The following is a 14,375-nucleotide window of genomic DNA, read 5'->3' as shown; positions in this document are numbered from 1 at the left end:
CGAAATGCAAGTTCAATACTTCATGAATTAGAGATGGAGATAATATGAAAAATTTTCAGTAGCTGCTTAGAAACTTCTAGACTTTTTTTTTTCCTTTTCCAGAAATGAAAAATGAATGAAGAGGAACAAATGGAAACCATGGATAATGTTTTTGGTTACATCCAGCATTTTGATGTCACGTGCCTTTATGTTCCTCTCAATTTCAGGTCCTGTTTTCTTTCTTTTACTTCTACCCATACGTCATTTTATTTTCTCTATGGCTCCCTTTTACCCAGAAGGTTTTCATTTATGCCATAAGTGGCAGGGCTCTGGAACATTCTGGAAGAGTTTGAGGTCTGGTTATTTGTGAAATGATTAGAGCAAAAAATCTATAATGTCTCATCTGGACTGGTAAGTGTCTCTTTAAACTTCCCTCTCTTTTCCAACCACATCTTCTGGTCATAACCTTGACTGAGTTTAAGAAAAAGCATTAATACTCTTAATATTATAAGAAAAGGGAAAAGAAGCAGAACTGCCCTAATTCTGGAGGAATACACAGGCACGTACAACCACACTAATGTTGAAACAAAGAAAAGAAAGAAATGAAGAGTTTCCATAATACTAGAAATGACATATCCAATAATTACAATAATTCACATAAGTGCTGGCAAAAGCATACATATCAATTTTTTAATTTTTTTAATGTTCATTTGTTTTTGAGAGAAAGAGAGAGAGAGACAGAGACAGACCATGAGCGGGGGAGGGGCAGAGAGAGAAGGAGACACAGAATCCCAAGCTGGCTCCAGGCTCCGAGCTGTCAGCACAGAGCCTAATGCGGGGCTCGAACCCACAAACTGTGAGATCATGACCTGAGCCAGAGCCAGACGCTCAGCCGACTGAGCCACTCAGGCGCCCCAGAAACATACCTATCAATTAAAACAGAAGACAGTCCAGAAACAGACTCAATTCTTTATATAATTAAAGTCCCATTGAAAATCAGTAAGAAAAAGAGGACTTATTAATGAAATGATTAACTCTTTGCGGGGGGAAGAGAGTCCCATCTCATCCTTCAGACTAGGAAAAATTCCCCAAATAAAGCTAGGGAAGCACTGGGGGAAAATATAGGTGAACATTTACATAATTTGGGGGGAAAGACTTTCTTACAAAAAAAAAAAACACAACAAAACTAAAGATAGAATCTGAAGTAGAAAATTAATATATTTAATTAAAAATACCCATGTCAGAAAACTTACAATAAGAAAATATAAAGGCAAATGACGGAACAGAAAAGAGTTAAAAACACACATGAAAAAGAGTCAATATCATAATAAATAAGAAGCTCTCTGTAATCAGTAAGAAAAAGGGGAGTGCCCTAATAGAAGACAGAACAAAGCACATGAGTAGTCAATCAACCCAGAAGAAACAGTATCTAATGGTCATAAGGCAACTGAGCCTAGTAACTGATGGCGAATTAAAGCTATGAGGTTCCATTTTTTGTCTGTCCAATGAACAACAATTTTTTTTTTTTTTTTTTGAGAGAGAGTGCAAGAGAGGGAAGGGCAGAGAGAGGGAGACAGAAGATCTGGAATGGCCTCTATGCTGACACAGCGAGCCGAAGTGGGGCTTGAACTCACGAACCCAACTGTGAGATCGTGACCTGAGCCAAAGTCTGACACTCAGCCAACTGAGCCACCCAGGTGCCCTGAACAATTTTTTTAAGGTAAATAATTAGCATTGGTTTCAATCTGCCAAGGAAACTGTCCTATCCTGACGTGTGGGTGAATTGATGCAACATTTTTGGAAGTCTAGTTGGCACTATATCTCAAAAGCCTTGAAAATAATCAGACTCTTGGCCAAGGGAGTGTAGTTATGGGAGTTTTTTCTGAAGACATAATTAAGGCTGTACACCAGGGGTGAGCTGTAGGAACATTTGTTCCAACCCTGAGCAGAAACTGGAAATGATCTAAACATCTAACAATAAGTGATCTAATAATAAACGACATGTCCTGTGTAGCCATGAAAGATGTTGTTGAAGAGTATTTCACCATGTGGAAAGATGTCCAGAGTGTGTATTTCTGTTGCTGTTGTTGAAATAACTGCCGTAAATTTATTTTGTTCTAGTCGGTTTTTAAAAAAAAAACTTTTTTTAATGTTTATTTATTTCTGAGACAGAGACAGACAGAGCATGAGTAGGGGAGGGGCAGAAAGAGAGGGAGACACAGAATCCGAAGCAGGGTCCAGGCTCCGAGCTGTCAGCACAGAGCCCGACATGGGGCTCGAACTCGCCGCGAGATCATGACCCGGGCTGAAGTCGGACACTTAACCGACTGAGCCACCCAGGCGCCCCGGTTTGTTTTTTTTAATTGAACAAGAAGCAAGACTTAGTCTGGAAGCTTCAAGCCCTGGCGCAGAATTGCAGCTCGAGGGTGCTTTGGGGTCTCAAATCGTCCTCCGGGACACAGCCTCAAGCACACAGCCTCTGGCCTGGAGAGCTTCTCTCTGGAAGAAATGGACCCATCCGTGAGGTGTGGCAGCGGGCAGGACTCCTGGGAACTGTTGGCTGTCAGCTGGCTGCTGCTAGGTGTCTCCAGGCCTGGAGCCCTGCGCAAGGCACTGAACAGCACATCAGATCCCATCCAATTACCACCTGGTTTACAGTAAATACGCCTCCAGGCCCAGGGGCCCCAAAGCCAGCCGGTGGTGGCAGAACGGCAGGCGCCCAGGAGCCAGCAGGCTTTTGGGAGAGACTCTGTTTCCTCCTCCCTCCCCTTCCCTTCCTACCTCCTTCCCCTTCCCTCCCCCACTCCGAGGATAGGCTTGAAGCTAACACGATTTGGGAAAGGCCAGCCTCTTTAAGAAAAAAAAAAAGCACAAAATTATGAAATAAAATTTCACTATGGGACTTCAAAAGGAGTCCATGTAAGTGAGGGGCTTAACCTTCACAAGCTTTGTGGTAGATGCACCTTTAATCTTGATTTCGGTTTCCATCATTTCCATGAGTTTCCTGTTTTTGTTACATATGTACTCCTAAACGATATCAAGTTTCCTTTTACACATTTTTGAGCTATCTATAAATGATATTCTCTATGGTATTTGTGTGGAAACCTGTTTTTTACTTGTTTTTTTTTTTTTAATTCAACATGTTTGGGAAATGTATCCATGTTGATATGTGTAGCTTTAGTTTCTATAAATTGCTATATACTATTCCATGGTATGATTATCAGAACTTATCCATTCTCCTGCTGCAATTTTTTTTGTAAAAAAAGCAGGCTGTACAACAAAAGTAGGTTGTAAAAAAAAAAAAGGCAGGGCGTAAAACAAACATACACGCGGCAGAGTAAGTAAATCAGTATCATTTTTCGGTAAGACTCGAATAGAACTAGGTCAATAAAACATGATTTAGAAAAGAATCTAGGAACAATGCAGCAAGTTGGTGTATGATACAACACTCCAAGTCGGTGGGGAAAAGTAAACTATTTAATGAATGGTATCAAATCAGTATTTATATGTAGACAAAATAAATGAAGGCAAGTCTCTACCTTAGATGATGCACAAAATTATACTCTAGATGAATTAAAAACCTAAACCCTCGAAATGAAAGTTTTAAAGTAGTAGGGGAAACAAGTAAGGGGAAATATCATTATACTCCAAGGAAAAGGGAGACCTTGAAGAGGCCATGGAAAGCAAAACTCAAACAGTAAAACGCTAAACAACTTAAGTTCTTGAGTAAATGTTACCTAACTTGTAAATGAGAAAAAGAACTGTGCACTTGGCCCCTAAACAACACAGATTTGAACGGCATGGGTCCCCTCATACATGATGTCTTACAGTACAGCACTATATGTGTATTTTCTTTTTCTTTTTTTTTTTAATGTTTATTTATTTTGAGAGAGAGAGAGAGAGACAGCATGAGCGAGGGGAAGGAGCTGAGAGAGAGAGAGAGCCCCAAGCAAGCTTTGTGCTGTCAGCACAGAGCCCAATGCCACGCTTGAGATCATGACCTGAGCTGAAATCAAGAGTTGGATGCTTTACTGACTGAGCCACCCAGGTGGCCCTGTATTTTCTTATTCTTGTGATTTTTCCTAACATTTTCTCTCTTCTCCCTAGCTTACTTTATTGTAAGAATGTAGTAACAATAAAACGTAAAATATGTGTTAATTAGCTGTTTACATTATCAGCAAGACTTCTGGTCACCCACAGGCTATTTATCAGTAGTTAAGTTTTGGGGGATTCCGATTATATGCAGATTTTCCACTGGGGATGGAGGAAGTCCTCACTCCTAAGCCCTGAGTTGTTCAAAGCTCCACTATAACAAAAGATACCCCAAACAATATTAAAGGCAAGCCAGAGACTGAGAAAATTTGCAATACATGCAACAAAGAATGAGTATAACAGATATATAAAAAAAAACCCCAACCTTTAGAAAGATAAGCAAAGGATATGAATACACAATTCACATAAGAGGAAATATGAATAGCTACAAACCTATACGACACTCAAACAGTTTTTGTCAGGCAAATACTAATTAAAACAGTGGAGAGACAGTGGTTTATGCCTACTACAACTGGCCACATTGACAGGTCTGGAGGGCAAAGGGTCACTGAGACTGCTGAGACACTTCATATGACCCACAGCCACTTTGGAGGCAACGTGGGCATAGTCTCAGATCCAGAATTTCCCCTTGTAGAAATTTAAAATAGAGAGACGTGGGAAAAAATATATAAGACATTTATTGCAACATTGTTTGAGGTAGTGAAAAGTTGTTAACAATCCTAAGGGTCCACTAAAAGCGGAGAGGATGATTAAATATGGTATATCCATACAATGGAATACCACTCAGCAGTTGAAAGAAATTAGTTTGGTTCATAAATTAACGCGGTTAGATTTCCAAAACATTGATAAGTTGCAATAGATGATTGCTAAGTTGCACAGTATGATGCCTCTTATGTAAAAATAATCCACAAAATATGTTATATACAATTATAAAACTCTGGAAGGAAACACACCAAACTCGCAAAAGTGGCTGGTCACTTAGATAGAGAGAAGGGCCTGGGATTATGAGATGTGGTCAATGGATGATTTGGTTTAATATATGATATTCTGGTTTTCTTTAAAAGATGCCTGTATTTATGTATCTCTTTAAAAGATGCCTGTATTTATGTATCTCTTGTTCAATTAAAAATAAAAGATTGGGGGGGGGGTTGCCTGGGTGGCTCAGTCAGTTAGATGACAGACTCCTGATTTCAGCTCAGGTCATGATCTCACAGTTGTGAGATCGAGCCATGCTTCGGGCTCCTAGCTGGGCATGAAGACTTCTTATGATCCCCTCTCTCTCCCTTTCCCTCTGTGCCTTCCCCCTCTCTCTCTCTCTCAAAAAAAAATAAAGATTAAATTAAATTAAATTAAAAGATTGGAAGGATTCATGTTGCAGTCCTAACTCTTAGAATGAAGCTATAAGTGATTTTTACTTCTTTTTTTTTCTTATCTGTATTTTCTAAAATTTCCACAATGTTGATGTATCACATTTGTGATAAGAATACAGTCCTTTTTTATTTTTACAAAAAAAAAAATTAAGTAATCTCTATATCCAACGTGGGGCTCAAACTCACAACCCCAAGGTCAAGAGTCACATGCTCTACCAACTGAGCCAGCCAGGCACCCCAAATACAGTAACTTTTTTCAAAGATTGATGAAAGTTTCAAAAATTCTTAAAAAGTTAGTTTTAGGTTACCTGTATTTTTTTTTAAATTTTTTAATGTTTATTTGTGAAAGAGACAGACAGAGTGTGAGCGGGGGAGGGGCAGAGAGAGAGGGAGACACAGAATCCGAAGCAGGCTCCAGGCTCTGAGCGGTCAGCACAGAGCCCGACTCGGGGCTCGAACTCATGGACTGTGAGATCATGACCTGAACCGAAGTCGGACGCTTAACTGACTGAGCCACCCAGGCGCCCCAGGTTACCTTTAAATATAAACCTCCTCCCCCGGACTTAGACACACAGCACTGTGTTTGGGAAGGATGGCAGGTTTTATCACAAAATTAGAAAAATCCCAAAGTTTGGAAGTATAGCAAAAGGTTCTAGGATTCATTTAGCCAAGCCTGGTTCAAGAGATTCTAGGCAAATGGCTCTTGCATTCTACTCACCAATGTTCTGTTACCCAGCACACTGCAAGGACTTGACTTGACTTACAACTTACTGGCAATAAATATTTAACTACAGTTAAACGTAGCTACTTTCTGGGAGTGAGTTTTCTCAGATGGCTGAGGGCATATCCTTTTAATGTCTTTTACATTTTTTTCGTATTGTAATGAGTTGGAGTAGAACTGTTTCTAGAATATTTTATCTACCTCTCTGCCTTTTTAAATAGAACACAGAACATCTAGTTATAGCTTTCCCAGTGTTGCCATTTCCCAAGACTGCTGCGAGTTAGCCCGTCAGTCTTCTGTCTATAGCACCCTCTTTCCTTCTCATCCGCCGTGAATTTAGAAGTTAACTTCTTGGAGTTCTTTGTAAAATAATCAGCCTAAGAGGCTCACGCTAAGAGGATTCCCTAAAATAAAAGAATGCACCAACTTTATGCCATCTTTTTAACTGAAATTAATTTTAGTTTTATTTTATTTTATCTTATTTTGTTTTTTACTTCCTTCTGGTTTTCAGTGGTGTTCTCAAGTGATGGCTTAAGTCTCGAAGGTGGGACAGGTGGAGAGAAAAGAACAGCGTCACTCATTGCCAGGGTGATCTCCATCAAGGGCAAAGGTTTTGCTATTGGCACAGGGTTCTTGCCACAGAAATGAGAGGCCAAAAGATGAAATGTCTAAAAAGCCCTACACTGAGACCGAAACCGGAGTCACACAGCATCTGCTGTAAGAGTCTGTGGTTGGTGCAAGAATTTCCCAAGATACAGCAAGTGATCATTAATGACGTCTTTGTCAGAAACAACCTGAAGCAGCCGAGAAAACTGGGAGCTGGGAGGTGGTGCTGAGGCAGAACTATAATCTCAGGCCTCCTTTGGGCAAAATTGGCAGGGGGAAGGTGAGAGAACATAAAGCAGGGCCGCCACGCTCAAGTGTCACAGATCGAGACCTTTCTTAACGTGTGGGTCTCTGCGCTTTGCTCTTTCTTCTTTATGCTGCTGTGACCCAGAGGGCTGGATCACTAGATCCCGGGATCACTAGATCCCGACCCTCTGAGTGCAGGCAGTTATGGCTCGTTAGATGTTAACTGCACTGGTGGTGAGCAGATCTAATAAAACCACGTAAGAGAAAGTGCCCGGTGCCTTTCAGGAGCGCTGTCACTCAGAAGAGCGCAGGGCTGTGCACGTTGCCCCTGCGATGTGTCCGTCCCACGGAAACTCACAGAAATCCTACCACAAGGAGACGGCCTGTTCCCAAGTCACATCCGGGCGCTGCGATGTTCATCTCTGGCCCTTGCCGTTTGCCAGTGTGGTTGCACTGCGTGTACGCTGAGGATGGTGGCCCCGGGACAAGGCATGGGAGCCTGGGACAGACGGGCCGCCAGGGTCTCCCGGCTTCTTCCTCTCTCTGTGCCTCAATCTTCCTTCAATCAAAGTGGAGCTTCACCTGTTGCCCTGCCTCAAGTCTAGCTTCCCGAAAGGTGCAAATAAATCACGCCTGTGGACATGCTCAGAATTACGCGAGGAGGAAGGGGATGGTGTTTGGGGGGAGTATTGTGTTCAGGGGAGTATCCTCAAAGGTCTAATCCCGAGTGGGAAGTCGGGACAAAGCTCTGTGGTTTGCTCACCGGTCCTCTTCAGGGTAAAGCTCAGCCTGAGGGTTGCCCATTCTAGCTTTGGAACACCCACAGCCTTGGGAGGCCACGGTGAGCATGCTTAAATTTGTGGAATACTGGCCCTGGAAAGGACCCGAAAGATCAGTTCCCTCATTCTACAGACAGCAGTGGAGGCACAGAGAGGTGAAGGGACTTCTGCAAGGTTACACAGCTACTCCTACATCCAGGCCTTCACTTTATGAGCCCGGTGTCTTTTTCGCAGACTTTCTCAAAGTGGAGTCCTCTGAGATTTCTTGTCCAAATCACCCCGTGTATAAATGAGGGCACAGGAGAGATGGTGGGTGTAGAGAGGAGAGTTGCTGAGAGATTCCTGGGTCCTACCTGAGACCCACTGAATTCAGAATCTCCGAGAGTGGGACCTGGGAATCTGCATGGTAGCACCAAGCGATTCCTAGGCAGTCCTGCTTTGTTTCAACAACACCTTGAAGTGTTGCTTCTAAATGATCTATGTAGAGTAGCTACCATTTATAAATGGCCTCCGAGAGAACACAAAAAGGACACGTACTGCTAGGGGTCACTGGACAAAGCCGTGCCCTCAATTAGCCACCGTGTGTGACAGTTAGCTTTGTGTCCTTTAAGCCACAATCACACAGTGGAATGTTCTGAACAATCAAAGCAACTCGGGAAACACACAGACCTCATGTGGCGCATTTAAGAGCCTTTCTTCTCCCGGGTCCTGGGACGGGTGTGCCCGCCTTGGCAGGTCCTCCCGGCTTATCTTAGCATACCCACCACCTCTCGGAGACATCTGGCTTCACACATGTGTCTCTGGCCTGACAGCAGATGGTTTCTGATGGGCTGAACCCATCCCTCTCCTAATCAACCAAAAAGGACCTGGCAGGTCCACGGGCGATAAATACAGCTGAGATCTCCCCTGTAGGAGCCCCTTGGGAGGTTGAAAATGGAATGCGAAGAAGTGATGGGCAGGCCAGCAGCTTCCACTGAGGGCCCACCAAGGGCACCGTGTACAACTTCCCTGCTGTTTTTACACTTCCAGACATAATCACGCAGAAAGGCTGTGGGACCCAGCTGGATCCCTGGGTACTCTGTAATGGCTTGAACCTTAGGGAAGATTTTCCTTGGGTGCCCATACACCTGACTGCTCCTTGTCTGTCTCCCAGCAGGTCTCTCCCCACCCTTCCCCACCCCACCCCCCGACTCCAGACAGCCTTGGCTGCTCTCTCCTGCTTGCCCGTCCAGGTAGCACGCAGCAAAGACAGAGCCAGGTTTCAAGAAGGGGCCCATGAGGGGAAACCACTCATTAAAAGACAAACCTCATGTCAGCAGTACCTAAGGGTGTGGCAGGACAGGACAGGCCTGCAGAAGTTTCCTGCAGTCTGCATTTATATTATATTTTTTGAAAGTTAGCGTTTTGGCTTGAGAAAAGGTAGGAAGGGCTGTTGGTTTTAACTTCTCCGAAAGCTGCAGTAGAAAATATGCCAGCGGCTCCAAGAGCGCAGGGGTCCGGTGTCCCCAACACTCCGTTCATGCCTAGCACTAAGAAGGTGTCCAAAGATGATGTGTCAAATGCATAAGCCAACGGCCACTTCCTGCTGGGTGATACTCACTAAGGTGGTGGTGACTGACCGCACAGTCCAGGGTGTGGGACACAGAATCCCAGGCTCAGAAACCCGCTTTTGTTGGTGCCCCAAGGGTACTCTGACTCCTCAGGCGTTTCTATATTTATCAAACACTCGAGATTAATGTGTGGAATGAGGATGCCAGGTTACCCGTGAATTTACACACTGAGAAATAAATGCGCGGGGGCCTTGCACGTTCCAACTCCGTAGGCAATCCCTGTGGAAACCCAAAGATGACCCGGATGGTGACCTGCTGAGCACAGAGCCAGAACCAGGGCATTTAGATGAATCAGACATTTTTTGACCTCATAATAGGTTTCAGGCCTTTACAGAACCATCCCACCAAAGGCAGAAATACCGGTGTGCCGTCGGCGTTCACGGCCCTGCAGGTCCTGGCATCAGAGAGGCTGGCAAAGGATGGGACACTGAAGGTTGTTCCCTCTTTCTTGTCTTCATCTCTGTCCAGACAAGTGCCGCTGACGTTTCCATCTGTGAGTCTGCTTTTACTTCTAGACTTTAACAACCCTTTCTGATTAACCCATTCCTTTCCCCCTTAGCTTTATTGAGTTATCACTGATACGCGGCCTTGTATAAGTTTAGGGCATACAGATAGCGACTGGCAAACATATATTATGAAACGTTTACCACAAGAAGTTAACAGCCATCATTTCACATAGTTACAAATAATGTGTGTCTTCCATTTGGGATTTACTCTACTAGCAACTTTCTTTTTTTTTTTAATTTTTTTTTTTCAACGTTTATTTATTTTTGGGACAGAGAGAGACAGAGCATGAACGGGGGAGGGGCAGAGAGAGAGGGAGACACAGAATCGGAAACAGGCTCCAGGCTCTGAGCCATCAGCCCAGAGCCTGACGCGGGGCTCGAACTCAGGGACCGCGAGATCGTGACCTGGCTGAAGTCGGACGCTTAACCGACTGCGCCACCCAGGCGCCCCTCTACTAGCAACTTTCAAATAGACCACGCGGCGGTTATTATGGCCATCGCGTTGCGGACGACAGCCTGAGTACCTATTTCTCTCATAACTGCAAGCCTGTACCTTGAGACCATCTTCCTCCAATCTCCCCACCCCCTACCCTGGCCTCTGGGAACCACAAATCGAATCTCTTTTTCTGTGAATTCTGCTTATAAGTGAGATCACACAGGATTTGTCTTCCTGTGTCTGACTCACTTCACTGAGCATAATGGCCTCAAGGTCCATTCCTTTTTCTTTTTTTTTTTTTTTTTTCAACTTTATTTATTTATTTTTGAGAGAGGGAGAAAGCACGAGCCTGAGTTGGGGAGGGGCAGAGAGACAGAGAAAGAGAGAGAGCGTTTTGGGTGCGGGGGTGGGGGTGGGGATTCCAAGCAGGGTCCACACTCAGCACTGAGCCAAAAATTGAGAGTCTGATGTTTAACCGACTGAGCCACCCAGGCGCCCCCTTTTTTTCTTTAATTGAAATATTGCTATTTTCAACCAATGATCAGTCAGATTGTATAGACCCGAGCAACCTCTTCTCTCTTTCAAATGACTGCACACCTCCTGCGTATTGTGTGTAGATTTTCAAGTTTAGCACTCAGAAGAAAGCGAACTGTCCCTCGTTGCCAAAGCCTTGAGGATCACCAAGCTCCCAGGTACTGACGGCCGCCGTAAATCAGGCTTCTAGATAGATCAGGTTAGGGAGTTTTGTTTTACCTTCTCCCTGACCCTCTCAGTGCTGTGCTGTATAGTACCAAGGGCTTAGGTAGATGTTGGTGAGAACCTCCAATGTCAGCTAAGGAGGCCACTGATGCTGAGGAAATCCCTCTCAGTAGGGGCTCAGAGTGGAAGAGTGTAGTGGGCACAGATTTGACCCACCCTGTTAGTGAACATTCCCCACCACCCCCCTGCCACTTTCTCTCCCTTTCTCTGGGGACTCTCTGACCAGCCTGAGGAGTCTCCGCTGTCACTTGGGAATGGACATTTTCGGGCTGTGAAATCTACCTCATGGTGACAGACAAAGCAGCACCCAAAAATCACGGGGCACAAAAAACTAGAGTCAGAAGGAAGCTGGGGGCGCCTGGGTGGCTCAGTCGGTTAAGCGTCCGACTTTGGCTCAGGTCACGATCTCACAGTTCGTGAGTTCGAGCCCCATGTGGGGCTCTGTGCTGACAGCCCAGAGCCTGGAGCCTGCTTCGGATTCTGTGTCTCCCTCTCTCTCTCTGCCCCTCCCCTGCTTGTGCTTTCTCTCTTAAAAATAAATAAGCATTAAAAAAAAAAAAAAGGAAGCAATGATCAGAAAGCACCTAGAACAGTGATCAGTGATCAGCACTTATTGGGTACTTGTTGACTTATTGGATATTTGTTGACTGACTGGCTGAATGAATTCTTGAGTAGTCCAGCCAGCTCCTTTTAGAAAGGAGGAAACTGAAGGGGGCAGGAAATGCTGATTGGTTCCAAGTGCCACAGCAGAGCCCTGGCACCTGGGGCAGAGTAGGGGTTTGAGTCTCAGCTCTGCATTTGTGATATCACAACAGTGGCAACTGGATAAATCAACAGCAGCAGGGGGTGGTGGGAAGGGAATAAGGGTGACACTTAGGGACCATAAAAAGAGTAAAATGATTTTAATGTTTATTTTGAGAGAGAGGAGAGAGCGAGAGTAGGGCAGAGGGAGAGACGGAGAGAGAGAGGGAGAGAGAATGAATCCCAAGCAGGCTCCGTGCTCTCAGTGCAGAGCCGAGGCAGGCCTCAATCCCACGAACTGAGATCAAGACCTGAATGGAAATCAAGAGTTGGACGCTTAACCGACTGAGCCACGCAGGGACCCCTAAAACGGTTTTAAGTAATCACAGAAGAACCCAACCAGCAACAACCTCAAAGCTTGCCCCTGTCTTCGGGCCTTGATCCCACCGCCCCTTGAGCTCTCTCCTCCATTCCCAGTTTCACGCAGCATTTTCCTGGATGAGGCACCATGATGTTTTGCTTCCATGTTAAGTTTCTTTCTCTCTCCCCCACAATCAACATACGTGATCACGAATTCTGTAATAAGTAACACTCTCACTAGGTCCAGCTCCCCTTAAAACACGCCTTCTTTCCTCTTCACCATCAAACCCCTTGAAAAGCAGAGCCTAGACCTGTACTGCTCAATGGTCATCACCAGCTCCATGTAACTGTTAAGCACTTGAAAGGTGCCTAGCCTGAATCGAGATGTGCTTGGAGTACAAAACATACAGCGATTTCAAAGACAATATGAGAAAGAATGTCAAATATCTCATCAATAATGATTTTGGATAAATTGAGATGAATAAAACATATTATGAACATTAGTTTCAACTGTTTCTTTTTACATTCTCTTTTTAATTTTTTTTTCAAGATTAGATTTTTTAAATTTTTGCGGGCAGGGGCAGAGTGGAAGAGACTCTTCAGCAGGCTCCACACCCAGCGGGGCTCGATCTCACAACTGTGAGATCATGACCTGAGCCGAAATCAAAGAGTCAGACGCTTAACCGACTGAGCCACCCAGGCGACCCTCTTTTTAAAATTTTTTTAATGTTTATTTGTTTTTTGAGAGACCGTCAGAGTGTGAGCAGGAGAGGGGCAGAGAGAGAAGGAGACACAGTTTCTGAAACAGGCTCCAGGCTCTGAGCTGTCGGCACAGACGCAGCGCTTGAACTCGTGAGCCACCAGATCATGACCGGATCCGAAGTTGGACGCTTAACCGACTGAGCCACCCAGGCGTCCCTCCTCTTTTTACATTCTTAATGTGGCTACCAGAAAATTTGAAATTACATATGCGGCATGCGTTGCATTTTTATTGGGCCCTGCTGGTCTAGACACTGCTTCAAAGCATTTAAAGACTGTAGCAAGTATAAAGCACAACGCTCATAAAACTAAAATGGGCTTTGAGTCTATGCAAGAGCTTTTGTTCTCAAACCCTCATTTACAATCAGCTTTCAAGTAAGGGAAGGTGGAAGTTGTGGCATGAGAAATTGGGAGGGAAATAAGAAGGTCACTTGCTCATTTCCCAGGAAAAGTGACCCTTCAAGGGCAATAATGGTACAGCCAATGCCGGGCCAAGCTTTCTGTCTGTCATAAGACATCCTGGCCATAGCAACACCCTCAGAATCCGTTCGAGGTTGTGCCTTCCTGCGGGCAGCTTCGTGCCCTCTGTGACTGACTGGGGATGCCCACGTCGGACATTTGAGGTCCAGGGCAGAGCAGGAAAGAGCGCGAGGCAGCATGGAGTTACTGGAAGAGCCTGAGATAGCATGAGAAGTCATGAAACCCTCTAGGTTTCCTCCTACGTGTGGTGCAGTCAATGTGCCGTAGCACGTGCCGGCTCTGGAATTCCTGCCCTTCTTCCTTATGCTTAGCACATGGGAAGCCTTGAGCAAGTGACTGGAGGTCTCTTGGCCTCAGTTTCCTCACTTGTAAGGTGCAGACTACGGTAGTCATGCCTTATGGAGTGGTGTAGCATCCATAAGCTAATCCATGCACAGCAAGTGCCCCATAAATGTTAGAGCAAACAGACAAGAACTGAAGGACCGAGGGATTGTAAGGGCTCTCCAGCCCAACTCCCACCCAAACTCAAGAAAGCCCCTTGGGGTGCCTGGTCGGCTCTGTTGGTTGAGTGTCCAGCTTCGGCTCAGGTCATGATCTCATGGTTAATGAGTTCAAGGCCCGCATCGGGCTTCAGTGCAGAGCCTGCTTTGGATCCTCTGTCTCCCTCTCTTTCTGCTCCTCCCCCACGCATGTGCGCTCTCTCTCTCTCTCTCTCCCAAAAATAAATCAACATTTAACTGAGAACAAACTGAGGGTTGATGGGGGGTGGGAGGGAAGGGAGGGGAGGTGATGGGCATTGAAGAGGGCATCTTTTGGGATGAGCACTGGGTGTTGTATGGAAACCAATTTGACAATACATTTCAATAGCTAGCCGCTGCTTATTCACTGCCAGTGGTGGAGGCTCAATGTCTCGTTGTCTCCTTGTTTGTTTTTTAATTTAATTGTTTTTGTTGTGGTGAAATTTATAGAA

The 14,375-nt window shown here is 45.0% G+C and overlaps 1 long non-coding RNA gene across 1 annotated transcript; it reads right to left on the bottom strand.

The window, feature by feature from the left end:
• Positions 1–777: 777 nt before the first annotated feature.
• On the bottom strand, positions 778–13,255 carry LOC123587339. The gene is made up of 3 exons (XR_006707253.1): positions 13,004–13,255; positions 3,981–3,985; positions 778–808 (listed from the first exon to the last, which is right to left on the bottom strand). It is a non-coding gene; the product is annotated as an uncharacterized LOC123587339 (long non-coding RNA).
• Positions 13,256–14,375: the final 1,120 nt, after the last annotated feature.

The sequence above is a fragment of the Leopardus geoffroyi genome, chromosome B1 (assembly GCF_018350155.1).
Source record: "Leopardus geoffroyi isolate Oge1 chromosome B1, O.geoffroyi_Oge1_pat1.0, whole genome shotgun sequence".
Lineage (NCBI taxonomy): Eukaryota > Metazoa > Chordata > Mammalia > Carnivora > Felidae > Leopardus > Leopardus geoffroyi.
This window is presented reverse-complemented; position numbering and strand designations above follow the sequence as displayed.